The following is a 19,616-nucleotide window of genomic DNA, read 5'->3' as shown; positions in this document are numbered from 1 at the left end:
CCTAAACATTAGCTTAATGCTACGTCTTAACATATCGTTCTGTTACTTAACAAACAGCTTCAATGTTCGTCACCATATTTTCTGAGGCTCTTACATTTCTTAGTTATTTTACCTTTCTAAGGGCATTACTCACACCTTAGGCCAAACATTTACTTTACTGAGACTTATTACTTATCTGAGGTATCTTAATCCTTTTTGATTTTCTCTTACACTCATTCCTTACGCTTAACCTATACTGCACTGAGGTTCTTTCCTACTCATTACTTAAACACTTTATCACTTAAAAACTACGATAGAGAAGAAGGAAAGACGATAGAATTTTAGTTCTGAATGAAAGAAGAGGTAGGTTGACAATACGGAAAAGAAAGTGGAAGAAATATTGTCAAACGACTCGAGACCTAGTGCTCGTCACGCACTTAGCTCTGCAAAGAGTGCAAAGCTCTCTGAGGTATCTACTCACTCCTGGCCACGTCTCTCTTTTGAACATATCTTTTCAAATCCACAATGTTCCTAAGCCCTAACACCTTATGTGATTTCACAAACTCCAGTCTATAAGCATTTGGGTGAGGCTTCTCTACGATTCTAAATGGGCACACGTACTCATCGGTAAACTTCTTTGTTTCTGACGTAAGTTTCTTAGATCTTTCCCTAGTTTTCACTAGCACTAGATCCCCTACCTGAAAACTAGTGGGATCAGCTCTTGCGTCATGCCTTCTCTTTCTTTCCAGGGCCTTCTTTCTTATATTAATACGTGCCAGTCTCTCCTTCTCTTCGATGGCTATGTCTGTGAGATTTGGAAACTCGACCAGGTCGAATAAAATATTATTCGGCCTAATGTCACACATTAGCTCTACTGGTGCATATCCTGTGGCTTCATGCTTCAGATGGTTTATTACTTCTTCGAAGTATTCAATATAATTGGCCCAAGCGGAGTGTTTTTTATGACAATATGTTCTACACAATCTGTTTAACTCCTTCATAATTCGCTCACACATGTTCCCTTGAGGAAAGTACGCGGAGATTTTTATGTGATCGATACCTCTCTGTTGTAAACATTCACTAAATTTCTTAGAGATAAACTGGGGCCCATTGTCTGACAATATTGCCTTTGGCACTCCTATCTTCCCAAAATAGTCCTTCTCCAACTTACTCACTAATACTTTAGAGTTGGCTTTCTTAATTGGGTAAAATTTTACGTACTTAGTAAACCCATCCACCATCACAAACACATATTCACATCCCCCTCTAGACACTGGCAGTGGACCAAATAAATCTACAGCTACTAAATCCAGCCGATTTTGTGGTTCTACTGAATACATCTGTCCTTGGATAGTTCTATTGTTGGCCCTAACTTTCTGGCAACGATCACAGGATTCTAATCGCTGTTGCACCCTTCTCCACATATTATCAAAAATTACCACTTCACTTAACTTAGCTATACATTTACGAGCGCCATAATGCCCATACTTACAATGTACGTAGTCTATAAGTGCATCTACATGTTGCTCCGGAAAACATATTTTCCAATTCTCCTCACTGTCTTTCCTGCGCCTAAATAAGACATCTTTATGCACTTTATAGTAGACCAGTAATTTTGGGTAGTCTGGATGACCTAATCTACTCTTTACTAATTTAATGTTGTCATCCTGGTTCTGTTCCCTCCGTAGGTTCTTACAAATGCGCTTAATTAAGCCATCGTCCTGGAGCTGCATGATGGCCAACATTACTTCATTATTATCGGTATTTCTTAAAGATTTCCCTTCTTGTCCTGTATCTTTCACACTTCTTGATAAGGCGTCCGCCACGATGTTCTCGGAACCCTTAATGTATATCATCTTATAATTAAATTGCTGTAAATACAGGGACCACCTTCTTAATCTAGCATGTTTTAGCTGACATGAGTCTAAATATGTAAGGGCACTATGGTCTGTGTAGATCCAAATTTCATGTCCTAAAAGGTACTTTTCAAATTTTTGCAGGCCGAAAATAACAGCTAATGCTTCAAGTTCAGATATACTATAATTTTTCTCGGATTGTTGCAATGACCTGCTCGCAAAGGCTATGGTCTTGTGGACTTCCTCTTCTCCTTCTTTTTCCAACTGAAATAGTTCAACTCCTAACCCGTAACCACAAGCATCAGATCCCAGACAAAATGGTTTCGAAAAATCGGGATGGTTCAAAATCTTACTATTAATAAGAGCTTCTTTCAATTCTTCAAACGCCTTCTGACACTCAGAAGTCCATTTATAAACTACATTTTTCTTTAAGAGTTCTCGCAGGCACGGTGCATTGAATAATTGTCCAGACACAAATTTTCTATAAAACCCAAACAAACCAAACATCCCCTTTAATGCTTTACGTGTTGTAGGTGCAGCATAATCCCTTATTGCTCTAATCTTTTCTGGATCCGGCATGATACCATCGCCACTCACTATGTGCCCCAAGAATTTAATTTCTTTCTTCACAAATTCAGTTTTGTCTAGCTTCAATTTCATACCCCCCAATTTTATGGCCCTCAATACTTCATCCAATAACATACAGTGTTCCTCCCACGTTGGTGTCGATATCAAAACGTCGTCTACATACACTGTAATTCTTCTTAGTAGATGGTCCCCTAATACCTGCGACATAGCTCTTACAAAGGCACATACACTTATATTTAAACCAAACGGCACCACCTTATACTGATAACATCTACCTTCGAATAAGAATGCCGTGTACTTTCTTGATTCCTTTGCTAACGGTAGGTTCCAATATCCACAGGTCACATCCATGGATGTAAAGAACTTAGCACCTTTAAACTTTTGTAGCAGTTCTTCAATATTCTCCGGACGGTCACTCTCAGGTAGTACTATTTTGTTTAATGCTCGAGCATCCAACACTAGTCTAATTGAGCCATCCTTCTTAGGAACTATGACTAGCGGGTTATTGTACACACTAACAGCCCTTTCAATAATTCCCCACTCTAACATATTTTGAATTAAGTCACGTACTGCCTCCTTATGTACTTCTGGGATTGCAAATGGTTTTTTGAAGAAATGAGCGTCTTTCTGCACTGTCAAAAAACACTCATAATCCTTTACTAGCCCTGGTTGATCTGAGAAAACCTCGGCATGTTTGACTAGTATTTGTCTTAAATCGTTTTTCCTTGCTTCATCAATATCAATTAATTCTAGTAATTTCTCCTCGATCCTATTTCTGACACTCACAAGCTCAGACGGATTCTCTACTTTTTTGCCACCGTACTCATTATAGCCCTCCAAGAATTTCTCTGTTTTACAAATACATATAGGAAAATCATTCTGCTCAGGATCCTCACATAGCTGCTTACCGATGAAAGGTATAGTAATTAGTTTACCCTTAATTTTTACCATAACATCATTGGTAGAAAAATTCACCCATCCTTCATATTTATTCAAAAAGTCAGCCCCCACCAATATGTCTACACTCAGTCCATTTATAACTAAGAAGTTCTGTCTTATTTCTACTTCCTTAAATGCTATGGGTAGAAACACTTCCTGTTTTACTGTCTTCTTAGTCTTACCGGTTGCTACTACAATGTTCAAGCCACTTACTGGCATCTTAACAATCTGTTTACTGTTAGGGAGTTCATTTACCAAGTTCTGGGATACTGCACAGACTTCCGATCCAGTATCTATCAAACATTTAACTGGTTCATTTAATACTCTTAGCTCTACTATCGGTTGCCCTAAGTACTCTTTATTTATTTTGGGTTCTGCTTCCTCCAATAAATCTTGCACAATTTCTCTCCTTTCGAAGCCTGTCTTTTGGGTGGCAATCACATTCACACTTACAGGGTTTATTTCATGCTTATTATCACCCTCAATTCTAGTGGCAGCTCCTATTAGCCTATCCACTATTGCTAAGTCAAAACATTTTTCCAATGTTTCCCCCTCTTTCTCATTAACCTCCTTTTCTACGACCCTATCCAAGGCGTCGTCATTAACCTCTACCTCCTCCTCTAATCTATCCTCTTCTTCGTAACTATCTACAACATCAATTATCTTATCAAGCACAGTCACAACCCTGCCATTATTACTGTTCTCACCCCTATCCGACAGCTCTTCATTAGTTCTACTGTGCATAATGTCTTTCTGATTATTACCCTTATAACTAGTACTTAGTTCTTCAATAAGTGGCTTCTTATGATTATTCTTACAGTTAATTGGTTCATTAACCTCCACTTGACTTAAAGCTACTATCTCTGTCTGTTTTACGTTATCCTCCCTAAATTTTGTAGCAACAACATTTATGTTAGGTGGTCGTTCAGGCTGCTTCCTTATGAATGGTTTTGCCAGCGGATTTAACTTTAAACGCTGTTGCCTACGATCGCCAGCACACTCGTAGACAATTAATGGTTTTCCGAGCGCGGTGCGTCATAAACGATGCCAGCCAGCGATCCGCCGCAGTTCCTCCGATGACATCTGTCGGCCGCTGTCATACTGCTCGCGTTCATTGAACCTGTTAACATATGTTCTTCCTCTACCACGTGAACTGCCACGGTATCCGCCGCCTCTCTGAACACCCATCCTATTAATGTTTACATCCGCGCGATTGTCATTCTGCCTAGCAGGCGGGCGATGCTCCCTCCTCATGTTTTCTTCTTCTTTTTGGACGGATTCAACCCTTTCTAAATACTGTACGAACTTGTCAATGTTATCTCGGGGCGCAGATATGATCTTAGTTTTCCAGTTCCACGGTAGCTTATTTTCTACCCCTAATATGATCTGTTCTGTTTCTAACTTATTACTAAGGTAGGACAGAGTTGTTACCCACCTTTGAACAAATCGTTTGATGCCCTCTCTCTTGGGGTCATACTTCTCTCCCGACCAGAACCGATTAAGAACATCCATCTGCTTTCTCTTTCCCCAGTATTCCTCAAAGAACGCTAATTTAAATTCTGACAATTTCGCGTATTTTTCAGAGGCTAAATTCCCCCATACTCTGGCCTCTCCCATCAAATTTGAAGTGATAAAGCCTATCTTTTGTTTATCGCTCCATACTTTCGGCAAAACGTCTTCAAAATCGTTCCAAAATTCTCTGGGGTGCATATTCTTACTTGGGTCAAATTTTAAAAACTGTCTGTGGGTAACATACGCAACCTCGGTAGATTCAATTATTCCACTGGAAATTATACTATCACTATGGTTAGAAACACAGTGTTCTACTTTGGTTAGTCTGCATTCATGCCCACAAAGTTGCTCATTCACACTTTCACTGAAATGGCTTATGTGAGTCTCTAAATTATTGACCTTATTTACAACTTGCTCTCCAAGTTTCTCACACCGAATTTTGGTATCATTTACTTTACATTCTAAGGCGGCATGATTAATTTCATTGGAATTCTCTACCACTTTTATGTGCTCACATACTTTATCTAATTCTGCATCAACATGGGATTTAAATTGCTGTTGATCCTCAGTAACCTGTTCGATTCGTGTCGTCAATTCACTTTGCACTTGAACAATATTTTCTGTACATTCTAGTTTAACCTGCTGTATTTCAACATTTACTTTACTACTGAGCACTGCTAAATCTTGCTTCCAACAGTCTCTGAGATCGGATATTTTGGAATCTAAATCAGCGCCCATTTTAGTCATCTCATTACTTAAATCAGATCCTAATTTAGACATTTTTGAATCCATTTTACTTGACATATTAGTTTCCATTTGTGACATATTAGTTTCCAATTTTGACATACTGGAATCCATCTTACTTGACATATTGGAATCCAACACGTTCATCTTAGTTAATAGATTCATCAGCATACTGGCGACATTATCCTTCGCCCCCTCATTTGCTGATACAATGTCCCTATTAACATTAACTACCGGCATGGGTAACTGTAACTCACTGGGCACTGACATATTTGGATCTGACTCCAAACTATAATTAACATAGGATGAATCAGTCAAACTACTACTGAAATTGGGTTGAGACACGTCTAAACTAAAATTCATGGGGTCATTTTCCCCTGTCTCCATCCCACTATCACAACTTAGTTCCGCCTTTTTGTCACTTGGTTGAAACTCAGCCATTTTTCTCAGTTTGACTCCACAAACACACAAAGTTTTCAAAAGCACTGTACTTAACTTTGTGCTTCGGCGTGCTGCGTTGCTGCTAGATGAAACTGCGGGTCCGTTCACCATACACTGCAATGCTGTACCAGTTTCCGGGCCCCCGCTCGAATCAGCGCTGCCAACTGCCACTGCTGTCGTCGCCTCTGCGTAGTCTCCGTAGCTCGTCGTCTGCCAGACGCCGTCGTAGACTGTTATTCCAATAGGCGCGTAGTCACCGAAAAATTCTTCCGTTCCGTACAACACATTACAGTTCACGGACACTTTCACTGTCCTTCCTATTCACGTGGCGATATCAATTTGTACGCTACACAGTTCCTACACATATCGAGCACTTCTGTATTGTCCGGTAGTTGTCACTACTGCTTTTTTTTTTTTTAATTCACTGGAATTTACTATTTTTATTTCCCGGCCGATGCACCAATTGCGACGGGTCAGGCTCTTATCGCGCAGTTTCCTTTCCCTGAAAGAAAATCCACCTACCTCGTTTCTTAGGTAGTTGCTGCACTCGCCTCTCCTGATAGCAGCTACTGGAAAAATTGCAGAAAAGCAGTGTTGAAGAAACTGCAATTTAATAGCCGCTCACCGGAGGCCGCGATACATGTTTGCTGAAATACAATCTATGAGCAATCTTCCTAAATAAATTGAGTTATTGGAATGGTAGTAATTGTTTACTCAAACGAGAACGCGAAGTTGGTAATTCTATTTAAGCTCTTTATTGTCTTTAAGCCTGATCATCAGCCCGCTAATCTACGTTTGAAGAAAGTTCAGTTCACAATTCTATCCACACTCAAACCCCGCCAGAATTAGCTTTCAAAGTTACGGAATTTACTTAACTGCAACACAGACGATTTTCTAACATACACGTTTGCAGTCGATGTTCAATAATAGTTCGTTTTTTAACGTTAATGCTCGCCATAAGCACTTAGTAAAAGTTTACGAAGTACCGCCACGCTTTTAATTATTAAAGTTACTCGCGTCTTTCGCGGAACGAAAAGTCACAACTCGCTCAAACTCACACTACGCGTTACTGGACTCTTCCAGTCTCAAATCGCACAGTACCGAACCGATGAAGCCGTTTTATGACTTCATTTTACACATTATTCGCGAGGACACATCAAGCATGTCTCTTCTCGATCACAGTTCCTTCGCGACCCTCATCCACTCGCGACTCACTCTCCTAGTCTGCTAACCGTCCTCGCATCTCATTGGCTCACACATCACACAGCCAATCAGAATTAACTCTTTGGGTGCGCCTCGCGCCAAAATCTAGCACGCACCAGTCATGACTTCTGAATCATTTACGTCATGATTTCTTGTTACACAAAATTTACTGTATAATTTAACAAACCGAAAGGAAAACTAGACTTTACTTTATTTCCAGAAATTATTTAAATACTCGCGAACGTTCTGGCTGCTTGTACAATACCATACACTCTTGGACATCCGACATTCACTAAGATGGGGAACCACTGGCGACTCTGTTCCCACGGTTACATCGTCTGAACACTTGCGAGTTCCAACCTAGATTTTATACACTTGCAAAGAATGGCGAATGTCCCTCTTTCATTCACTCAGGCACACTCATTCACTCTCACCTACTCATATAAAATAACTGTTCACAAAAATTCAAAACATTTATGGTTTTAACAAAGTTATAGGTGAATTTCTAAAAGTAAAAATTCTCAAAATAAATACAAAAGCACGGAAGGTGATTTTGTTTCATAGTTGGATGGTCACTGAAGGTGATCTATACATAATGGTATTTATTTAGACTCGAAAATTGTAGAAATTTGCGTTTTCTGTAAGATTTTTCTAATTTCCAAAATATGCAGGTTTCAAAGCTCAAATTTGGATGACTTATTTTTATTCATAACAGAAACTAGTATATTAACTTTTAATTTCCTCAGGTTCCTCAGTTAGAAGTTATTAAAGATGAAAGTTCCACGTTATACACGCGGCTAGTTAGCGCACAGGTCTTACATTCTCACGGTACAGACATGCCATATGGTCGTGACGTCAGACGAACGGACACCGGTAATCTGCCCGCTACAGCACATATGCTAATCTGATGGCTACTTTGCAGTCTGTCTACATTTCACAGTAAATATTTGATAGAAAACTGTGCGCTCGCACTAGTTGCGACGCCACAGTCCGTTTTCGTCATTTGTTATCAAATCGACTTAAAGCCAGATTGTTACATTGGCCGCTCTTCTCTCTGAAACGGTTACATTTATCATCTGCAAACTTATGTTGAGTGCTAAGGAATGCGGAGACACTAAAAACAACACAGTAGAACACAGAAGACGCTTCTAGGTTGATGAAATTAGACCTTAGGAAACAGTACAATTCAGGTTTTAGTTATCGATTATTGATTTATTAGCCGGCTTTGGTGCCAGTGAAATGACCGACTACCGTAAAATTTGGCATTAATCAAGGTCTGATGAGCCACGTTACACGAGAGAATGTGAAAAGTGTTCATATGTACTAAAAACCTAAGAAATCCGCCCGTTTTCGTCATTTTTTATCGTATCGACTTAAAGCCAGATCGTCACATTGGCCGGTCTTCTCTCTAAAACGGTTACATTCATCGTGTGCAAAGCTATGTCGCGTGCTGCGGAATGCGGAGACACTAAAGCCACGATAGTAGAACACAGAAGAAGTTTCTAAGTTGACGTAATAACCAGTAAGAAGCAGTCAAATTCAAGTTTTAGTTATTGATTAATGACTTTTTAGCCGGCATTGGTGCCTTGTACATGCGCTAGAATCTTATGATTTTGCATGAAGGAAGGTCTATCAGCCACATCGCACAGGAGAATGTGGAAAGTGTTCACATCTAGCAAAAACCTGAGAAATTCGCCCGTTTTCGTCATTTGCAATCGAATCGACTTAATGCCAGATCGAATATTGGCAGCTCTTCTCTCTGAAACGGTTACATTTATCGTGTGCAAAGCTATGTCGCGTGCTGCGGTATACGGAGACACTAAAAGCACCAAAATAGAGCACAGAAGAAGTTTCTAAGTTTATGTAATAGCCAGTAAGAAGTAGTACAATTCAAGTTTCAGTTGTCGATTACTGTCATTTTAGCCTTCTTTGGTACCTTGGACACGAGCAAGGACCTTATGATTTTGCATAAATGGAGGACTAGCAGCTGCGTTGCACGCGAGTATGTGAAAAGTGTTCATACGTAGTAAAAACCTGAGATATCCGTCCGTTTTCATCATTTGTTATCATATCGACTTAAAGCCAGATCGTTACATTGGCCGCTCTTCTCTCTGAAACGGTTTCATTTATCGCTTGCAAAGCCATGTCGCGTGCTGCGTGCCGCGTTGCTATTGAGATTGTGAAAAGTGTTCATATGTACTAAAAACATGAGAAATCCGTCCGTTTTCGTCATTTGTTATCGAATCGACTTAAAGCCAGATCGTCACATTGGCCGCTCTTCTCTCTGAAACGGTTTTATTTATAGTCTGCAAAGCTATGTCGCGTGCTGAGGTATGCGGAGACACTAAAAGCAATATAGTAGAACACACGTGAAGTTTCTAAGCTGATGTAGAAACCAGTAAGAAGAAGTATAATTCAAGTTTTAGTTATCGATTATTGACTTTTTAGCCGGCTTTGGTGCCTTGGGCATGAGCTAGGACCTTAAAATTTTGCATGAAAGGAGGACTAGCAGCCGCGTTGCAAGGAAGAATGTGAAAAGTGTTCTTATGGAGTAAAAACCTGAGATATCGGTCCGTTTTCGTCATTTGTTATCGAATCGACTTAAAGCCAGATCGTCACATTGGCCGCTCTTCTCTCTGAAACGGTTTTATTTATAGTCTGCAAAGCTATGTCGCGTGCTGCAGTATACGGAGACACTAAAAGCACCATAGTAGAACACAGAAGTAGCTTCTAAGTTGATGTAATAGCCAGTAAGATGTAGTACAATTCACATTTTAGTTATCGATTATTGACTTTTTAGACGGCTTTGGCGCCTTGGATTTGAACTAGGACCTTAAGTTTTTGCATGATAAAGGACTAGCAGCCGCTTTGCACGGGTAATTTGAAAAGTGTTCATAAGTAGTAAAACCCTGCGAAATCTGTCCGTTTTCGTCATTTGTTATCGTATCGACTTAAAGCCAGATCGTCACATTGGCCGCTCTTCTCTCTGAAACGGTTATATTTATAGTGTGCAAAGCTATGTCGCGTGTTGCGGTATGCGCGAGACACTAAAAGCATCATAGCAGAACACAGAAGAAGCTTCAAAGTTGATGTAATAGCAAGTTAGAAATAGTACAATTCAAGTTATAGTTATCGATTATTGACCTTTTACCCTTCTTTGGTGATTTGGACATTAGCTAGGACCTTAAGATTTTGCATAACGGGATGTGTAGCAGCTACTTTGCACGGGAGTATGTAAAAAGTGTTCATATATATAGTAAAAACCTGAGAAATCCGTCCGTTTTCGTCATTTGTTAACCATTCGACTTAAAGCCAGTTCGTCACATTGGCAACTCTTCTCTCTGAAACGGTTTCATTTATCGTCTGCAAAGCTATGTCGTGTGCTGCGGTATGGGCTCGACACGTAAAGCACCATAGTAGAACACAGAAGAAGTTTCTAAGTTGAAGTAATAGCCAGTAAGAAGTAGTACAATTCACGTGTTAGTAATCGATTATTGACTTTTTAGACGGGTTTGGCGCCTTGGACTTGTGCTAGGACCTTAAGTTTTTGCATGATGAAGGACTAGCAGCCGCTTTGCACGGGTAATTTGAAAAGTGTTCATATGTGCTAAAAACCTGAGACATCTGCCATTTTCGTCATTTGTTATCAAATCGATTTAAAGCCAGATCGTTACTTTGGCCACTCCTCTCTCTGAAACGGTTTCATTTATCGTCTGCAAAGCTGTGTCGTGTGCTGCGGTATGGGCTAGACACTAAAAGCACCATAGCAGATCACAGAAGAAGCTTCTAAGTTGATGTAATAGCCAGTAAGAAACACTACAATTCAAGTTTTAGTTATCGAATATTGACCTTTTACCCTTCTTTGGTGCCTTGGACATGAGCTAGGACCTTAAGATTTTGCTTGAAGGGAAGTCTAGCAGACGCGTTGCACGGGAGAATGTGAAAAGTGTTCATATGTAGTAACAACCTGAGATATCCGTCCGATTTTTTCATTTGTTATCGAATCGACTTAAACCCAGAACGTCACGTTGGCCGCTCTTCTCTCTGAAACGGTTACATTTATCGTCTACAATGCTATGACGCGTGATGCGATATGCGGAGGCACTAAAAGCACCATAGTGGAACACAGAAGAAGCTTCCAAATTGACGTAATAGCCAATAAGAAATAGTACAATTCAAGTTTTAGTTATAGATTATTGACCTTTTACCCTTCTTTGGTGCCTTGTACATGAGCAAGGACCTAAAGATTTTGCATGAAACGAAGTGTAGCAGTCGCTTTGCACGAGAGAATGAAAACGTGTTCATATATAGTAAAAACCTGAGATATTCGCCCGTTTTCGTCATTTGTTATCGAATGGACTTAAACCCAGAACGTCACGTTGGCCGCTCTTCTCTCTGAAACGGTTACATTTATCGTCTACAAAGCTATGACGCGTGATGCGATAAGCGAAGAAACAAATAACACCATAGCAGAACACAGAAGAAGCTTCTAAGCTGATGTAATAGCTAGTAAGAAGTATTACAATTCACGTATTAGTTATCGATTATTGTCCCTTTAGCCGTCTTTGGTGTCTTGTACATGAGCTAGGACATTAAGATTTTGCATGAAAGGAGGACCAGCAGCCGCGTTGCTCGGAAGAATGTGATAAGTGTTGATAAGTAGTAAAAACCTGAGAAATCCGTCCGTTTTCCTCATCTGTTATCAAATCGTCTTAAAGCCAGAACGTTACATTGGCCGCGATTCTCTTTGTAACGGTTACATTTATCGTCTGCACAGCTATGTCGGGTGCTGTGGTATGCTTAGACAATAAATGCACCATAGTAGAACACAGAAGAAGCTTCTAAGTTGATGTAATAGCCAGTAAGAAATAGTACAATAACGTTTTAGATATCGATTATTCACTTTTTAGCTGGGTTAGGGGCCTTGGACATGAGCTAGGACCTTCAGATTTTGCATCTAAGGAGGACTAGCAGCTGCGTTGCACGGGAGAATGTGAAAAGTGTTCATATATAGTAAAAACCTGAGATATCCGTCCGTTTTCGTCATTTGTTATCGAATCGACTTAAAGCCAGATCGTCACACTGGCCGCTCTTCTCTCTGAAACGGTTACATTTATCGTCTGCAAAGCTATGTCGAGTGCTGCGGTATGCAGAGATACTAAAAGCACCATAGTAGACCACAGAAGAAGCTTCTAAGTTGATGTAATAGTCAGTAAGAAGTAGTACAATTCAAGTTTTAGTTATCGATTATTGACTATTTAGCCGTTTTTCGTGCCTTGGACATAAGCTGTGACATTAAGATTTGCGCATGAATGGAGGACTAGCAGCTGCGTTGCACAGGCGAGAATGTGAAAAGTGTTGATAAGTAGTAAAAACCTGGGAAATCCGTCCGTTTTCCTCATCTGTTATCAAATCGACTTAAAGCCAGAACGTTACATTGGCCGCTCTGCTCTCTGAAACGGTACCATTTATCTCCTGCAAAGCTATGTCGCGTGCTGCGGTTTGCGGATACTCTAACAGCACCTTCGTAGAACACAGATGAAACTTCTAAGTTGATGTAATAGCCAGTAAGAAGTAGTACAATAACGTTTTAATTATCGATTATAGACTTTTTAGCTGGCTTTGGGGTCTTGGACATGAGCTAGGACCTTAAGACTTTGCGTCAAAGGAGGACTAGCAGCTGCGTTGCACGGGAGAATGTGAAAAGTGTTCATATGTTGTAAAAACCTGAGAAATCCGTCCATTTTCGTCATTTCTTATAAAATCGACTTAAAGCCAGGACGTCACATTGGTCGCTCTTCTCTCTGAAACGGTTACATTTATCGTCTGCAAAGCTATATCGCGTGCTGCGGTATGCAGAGACACTAACAGTACCATAGTAGAACACTGATGAAACTTCTAAGTTGATGTAATAGGCAGTAAGAAGTAGTGCAATAACGTTTCAGATATCGATTATTGACTTTTCAGCTGGCTTTGGGGTCTTGGAAATGAGCTAGGACCTTAAGACTTTGCATCAAAGGAGGACTAGCAGCTGCGTTGCACGGGAGAATGTGAAAAGTGTTCATATGTAGTAAAAACCTGAGAAATCCGTCCGTTTTCGTCATTTCTTAACAAATCGACTTAAAGCCAGATCGTCACATTGGTCGCTCTTCTCTCTGAAACGGTTACATTTATCGTCTGCAAAGCTATGTCGCGTGCTGCGGCATGCGGAGACACTAACAGCACCATAGTAGAACACTGATGAAACTTCTAAGTTGATGTAATAGCCAGTAAGAAGTAGTACAATAACGTTTTAGATATCGATTATTGACTCTTTAGCTGGCATTGGGGTCTTGAACATGAGCTAGGACCTTAAGACCTTTCATCAAAGGAGGACTAGCAGCTGCGTTGCACGGGAGAATGTGAAAATAGTTCATATGTAGTAAAAACCTGAGAAATCCGTTCGTTTTCGTCATTTCTTATCAAATCGACTTAAAGCCAGATCGTCACATTGGTCGCTCTTCTCTCTGAAACGGTAACATTTATCGTCTACAAAGCTATGTCGCGTGCTGCGGTATGCCGAGACACTAACAGCACCATTGTAGAACACAGAAGAAGCTCCTAAGTTGTAGTGATTGCCAGTAAGAAGTAGTGCAATAATGTTTTAGATATCGATTATTGACTTTTTAGCTGGCTTTGGGGCATTGGACATGAGCTAGGTCCTTAAGACTTTGCATCAAAGGAGGACTAGCAGCTGCGTTGCACGGGAGAATGTGAAAAGTGTTCATATGTAGTAAAAACATGAGAAATCCGTCCGTTTTCGACTTTTCTTATAAAATCGACTTAAAACCAGATCGTCACATTGGTCGCTCTTTTCTCTGAAACGGTTACATTTATCGTCTGCAAAGCTATGTCGCGTGCTGCGGTATGCGGAGACACTAACAGCACCATAGTAGAAAACAGATGAACCTTCTAAGTTGATGTAATAGCCAGTAAGAAGTAGTACAATAACGTTTTGGATATCGATTATTGAGTTTTAGCTGGCTTTGGGGCCTTGGACATGGGCTAGGACCTTAAGATTTTGCATCAAAGGAGGACTACATGCTTCGTTGCACGGGAGAATGTGCAAAGTGTTCATATGCAGTAAAAACCTGAGAAATCCGTCCGTTTTCGTAATTTCTTATCAAATCGCCTTAAAGCCAGGACGTCACATTGGACGCTCTTCTCTCTGAAAATGTTACATTTAACGTCTTTAAAGCTATGTCACGTGCTGCGGTATGCGGAGTCACTAACAGCACCATAGAAGAACACAGATGAAACTTCTAAGTTGATGTAATAGCCAGTAAGAAGTAATACAATAACGTTTTAGATTTCGATTATTGACTTTTTTGCTGGCTTTGGGGCCTTGGACATGAGCTCGGACCTTAAGATTTTGCATCAAAGGAGGACTAGCAGCTGCGTTGCACGGGAGAATGTGAAAAGTGTTCATGTGTAGTAAAAACCTGAGAAATCCATCCGTTTTCGTCATTTCTGATCAAATCGACTTAAAGCCAGATCGTCATATTGGTCGCTCTTCTCTCTGAAACGGTTACATTTATCGTCTGCAAAGCTATGTCGCGTGCTGCGGTATGCGGAGACACTAACAGCACCATAGTAGAACACTGATGAAACTTCTAACTTGATGTAATAGCCAGTAAGATGTAGTACAATAACGTTTTAGATATCGACTATAGACTTTTTACCTGGCTTTGGGGTTTTGGACATGAGCTAGGAACTTAAGACTTTGCATCAATTGAGGACTAGCAGCTGCGTTGAACGGGAGAATGTGATAAGTGTTCATATGTAGTAAAAACCTGAGAAATCCGTCCGTTTTCGTCATTTCTCATGAAATCAACTTAAAGCCAGATCGTCACATTGGTCACTCTTCTCTCTGAAACGGTTACATTTATCGTATGGAAAGCTATGTCACGTGCTGCGGTATGCGGAGACACTAACAGCACCATAGAAGAACACAGATGAAACTTCTAAGTTGATGTAATAGCCAGTAAGAAGTAATACAATAACGTTTTAGATTTGGATTATTGACTTTTTAGCTGGCTTTGGTGTCTAGGACATGAGCTAGGACCTTAAGACTTTGCATCAATTGAGGACTAGCAGCTGCGTTGCACGGGAGAATGTGAAAAGTGTTCATATGTAGTAAAAACCTGAGAAATCCGTCCGTTTTCGTCATTTCTTATCAAATCGACTTAAAGCCAGATCGTCACATTGGTCGCTCATCTCTCTGAAACGATTACATTTATCGTCTGCAAAGCTATGTCACGTGCTGAAGTATGCGGAGACACTAACAGCACCATAGTAGAAAACAGATGAAACTTCTAAGTTGATGTAATTGCCAGTAAGAAGTAGTACAATAAAGTTATAGATACCGATTATTGACTTTTTAGCTGGCTTTGGGGTATTGGACATGAGCTAGGACCTTATGATTTTGCATCAAAAGAGAACCAGCAGCTGCGTTGCACGGGAGAATGTGAAAAGTGTTCATATGTAGTAAAAACCTGAGACATCCGTCGGTTTTCGTCATTTTTCTTATCAAATCGACTTAAAGCCAGATCGTCACATTGGTCGCTCTTCTCTCTGAAACGGTTACATTTATCGTATGCAAAGCTATGTCGCGTGCTGCGGTATGCGGAGACACTAACAGCACCATAGTAGAAAACAGATGAAACTTCTAAGTTGATGTAATAGCCAGTAAGAAGTAATACAATAACGTTTTAGATTTCGATTATTGACTTTTTAGCTGGCTTTGGTGTCTAGGACATGAGCTAGGACCTTAAGACTTTGCATCAAAGGAGGACTAGCAGCTGCGTTGCACGGGAGAATGTGAAAAGTGTTCATGTGTAGTAAAAACCTGAGAAATCCATCCGTTTTCGTCATTTCTGATCAAATCGACTTAAAGCCAGATCGTCATATTGGTCGCTCTTCTCTCTGAAACGGTTACATTTATCGTATGCAAAGCTATGTCGCGTGCTGCGGTATGCGGAGACACTAACAGCACCATAGTAGAAAACAGATGAAACTTCTAAGTTGATGTAATAGCCAGTAAGAAGTAGTACAATAACGTTTTGGATATCGATTATTGAGTTTTAGCTGGCTTTGGGGCCTTGGACATGGGCTAGGACCTTAAGATTTTGCATCAAAGGAGGACTACATGCTTCGTTGCACGGGAGAATGTGCAAAGTGTTCATATGCAGTAAAAACCTGAGAAATCCGTCCGTTTTCGTAATTTCTTATCAAATCGCCTTAAAGCCAGGACGTCACATTGGACGCTCTTCTCTCTGAAAATGTTACATTTAACGTCTTTAAAGCTATGTCACGTGCTGCGGTATGCGGAGTCACTAACAGCACCATAGAAGAACACAGATGAAACTTCTAAGTTGATGTAATAGCCAGTAAGAAGTAATACAATAACGTTTTAGATTTCGATTATTGACTTTTTTGCTGGCTTTGGGGCCTTGGACATGAGCTCGGACCTTAAGATTTTGCATCAAAGGAGGACTAGCAGCTGCGTTGCACGGGAGAATGTGAAAAGTGTTCATGTGTAGTAAAAACCTGAGAAATCCATCCGTTTTCGTCATTTCTGATCAAATCGACTTAAAGCCAGATCGTCATATTGGTCGCTCTTCTCTCTGAAACGGTTACATTTATCGTCTGCAAAGCTATGTCGCGTGCTGCGGTATGCGGAGACACTAACAGCACCATAGTAGAACACTGATGAAACTTCTAACTTGATGTAATAGCCAGTAAGATGTAGTACAATAACGTTTTAGATATCGACTATAGACTTTTTACCTGGCTTTGGGGTTTTGGACATGAGCTAGGAACTTAAGACTTTGCATCAATTGAGGACTAGCAGCTGCGTTGAACGGGAGAATGTGATAAGTGTTCATATGTAGTAAAAACCTGAGAAATCCGTCCGTTTTCGTCATTTCTCATGAAATCAACTTAAAGCCAGATCGTCACATTGGTCACTCTTCTCTCTGAAACGGTTACATTTATCGTATGGAAAGCTATGTCACGTGCTGCGGTATGCGGAGACACTAACAGCACCATAGAAGAACACAGATGAAACTTCTAAGTTGATGTAATAGCCAGTAAGAAGTAATACAATAACGTTTTAGATTTGGATTATTGACTTTTTAGCTGGCTTTGGTGTCTAGGACATGAGCTAGGACCTTAAGACTTTGCATCAATTGAGGACTAGCAGCTGCGTTGCACGGGAGAATGTGAAAAGTGTTCATATGTAGTAAAAACCTGAGAAATCCGTCCGTTTTCGTCATTTCTTATCAAATCGACTTAAAGCCAGATCGTCACATTGGTCGCTCATCTCTCTGAAACGATTACATTTATCGTCTGCAAAGCTATGTCACGTGCTGAAGTATGCGGAGACACTAACAGCACCATAGTAGAAAACAGATGAAACTTCTAAGTTGATGTAATTGCCAGTAAGAAGTAGTACAATAAAGTTATAGATACCGATTATTGACTTTTTAGCTGGCTTTGGGGTATTGGACATGAGCTAGGACCTTATGATTTTGCATCAAAAGAGAACCAGCAGCTGCGTTGCACGGGAGAATGTGAAAAGTGTTCATATGTAGTAAAAACCTGAGACATCCGTCGGTTTTCGTCATTTTTCTTATCAAATCGACTTAAAGCCAGATCGTCACATTGGTCGCTCTTCTCTCTGAAACGGTTACATTTATCGTATGCAAAGCTATGTCGCGTGCTGCGGTATGCGGAGACACTAACAGCACCATAGTAGAAAACAGATGAAACTTCTAAGTTGATGTAATAGCCAGTAAGAAGTAATACAATAACGTTTTAGATTTCGATTATTGACTTTTTAGCTGGCTTTGGTGCCTAGGACATGAGCTAGGACCTTAAGACTTTGCATCAAAGGAGGACTAGCAGCTGCGTTGCACGGGAGAATGTGAAAAGTGTTCATATGTAGTAAAAACCTGAGAAATCCGTCCGTTTTCGTCATTTCTTATCAAATCGACTTAAAGCCAGATCGTCACATTGGTCGCTCTTCTCTCTGAAACGGTTACATTTATCGTCTGCAAAGCTATGTCGCGTGCTGCGGTATGCGGAGACACTAACAGCACCATAGTAGAACACTGATGAAACTTCTAAGTTGATGTAATAGCCAGTAAGAAGTAGTACAATAACGTTTCAGATATCGATTATTGACTTTTTAGCTGGCTTTGGGGTTTTGGACATGAGCTAGGAACTTAAGACTTTGCATCAATTGAGGACTAGCAGCTGCGTTGAACGGGAGAATGTGATAAGTGTTCATATGTAGTAAAAACCTGAGAAATCCGTCCGTTTTCGTCATTTCTCATGAAATCAACTTAAAGCCAGATCGTCACATTGGTCACTCTTCTCTCTGAAACGGTTACATTTATCGTATGGAAAGCTATGTCACGTGCTGCGGTATGCGGAGACACTAACAGCACCATAGAAGAACACAGATGAAACTTCTAAGTTGATGTAATAGCCAGTAAGAAGTAATACAATAACGTTTTAGATTTGGATTATTGACTTTTTAGCTGGCTTTGGTGTCTAGGACATGAGCTAGGACCTTAAGACTTTGCATCAATTGAGGACTAGCAGCTGCGTTGCACGGGAGAATGTGAAAAGTGTTCATATGTAGTAAAAACCTGAGAAATCCGTCCGTTTTCGTCATTTCTTATCAAATCGACTTAAAGCCAGATCGTCACATTGGTCGCTCATCTCTCTGAAACGATTACATTTATCGTCTGCAAAGCTATGTCGCGTGCTGAAGTATGCGGAGACACTAACAGCACCATAGTAGAAAACAGATGAAACTTCTAAGTTGATGTAATTGCCAGTAAGAAGTAGTACAATAAAGTTATAGATACCGATTATTGACTTTTTAGCTGGCTTTGGGGTATTGGACATGAGCTAGGACCTTATGATTTTGCATCAAAAGAGAACCAGCAGCTGCGTTGCACGGGAGAATGTGAAAAGTGTTCATATGTAGTAAAAACCTGAGACATCCGTCGGTTTTCGTCATTTTTCTTATCAAATCGACTTAAAGCCAGATCGTCACATTGGTCGCTCTTCTCTCTGAAACGGTTACATTTATCGTATGCAAAGCTATGTCGCGTGCTGCGGTATGCGGAGACACTAACAGCACCATAGTAGAAAACAGATGAAACTTCTAAGTTGATGTAATAGCCAGTAAGAAGTAATACAATAACGTTTTAGATTTCGATTATTGACTTTTTAGCTGGTTTTGGTGTCTAGGACATGAGCTAGGACCTTAAGACTTTGCATCAAAGGAGGACTAGCAGC

The sequence above is a fragment of the Schistocerca gregaria genome, unplaced genomic scaffold (genome assembly GCF_023897955.1).
Source record: "Schistocerca gregaria isolate iqSchGreg1 unplaced genomic scaffold, iqSchGreg1.2 ptg000378l, whole genome shotgun sequence".
Lineage (NCBI taxonomy): Eukaryota > Metazoa > Arthropoda > Insecta > Orthoptera > Acrididae > Schistocerca > Schistocerca gregaria.
Note: the sequence above shows the minus strand (reverse complement) of the source record.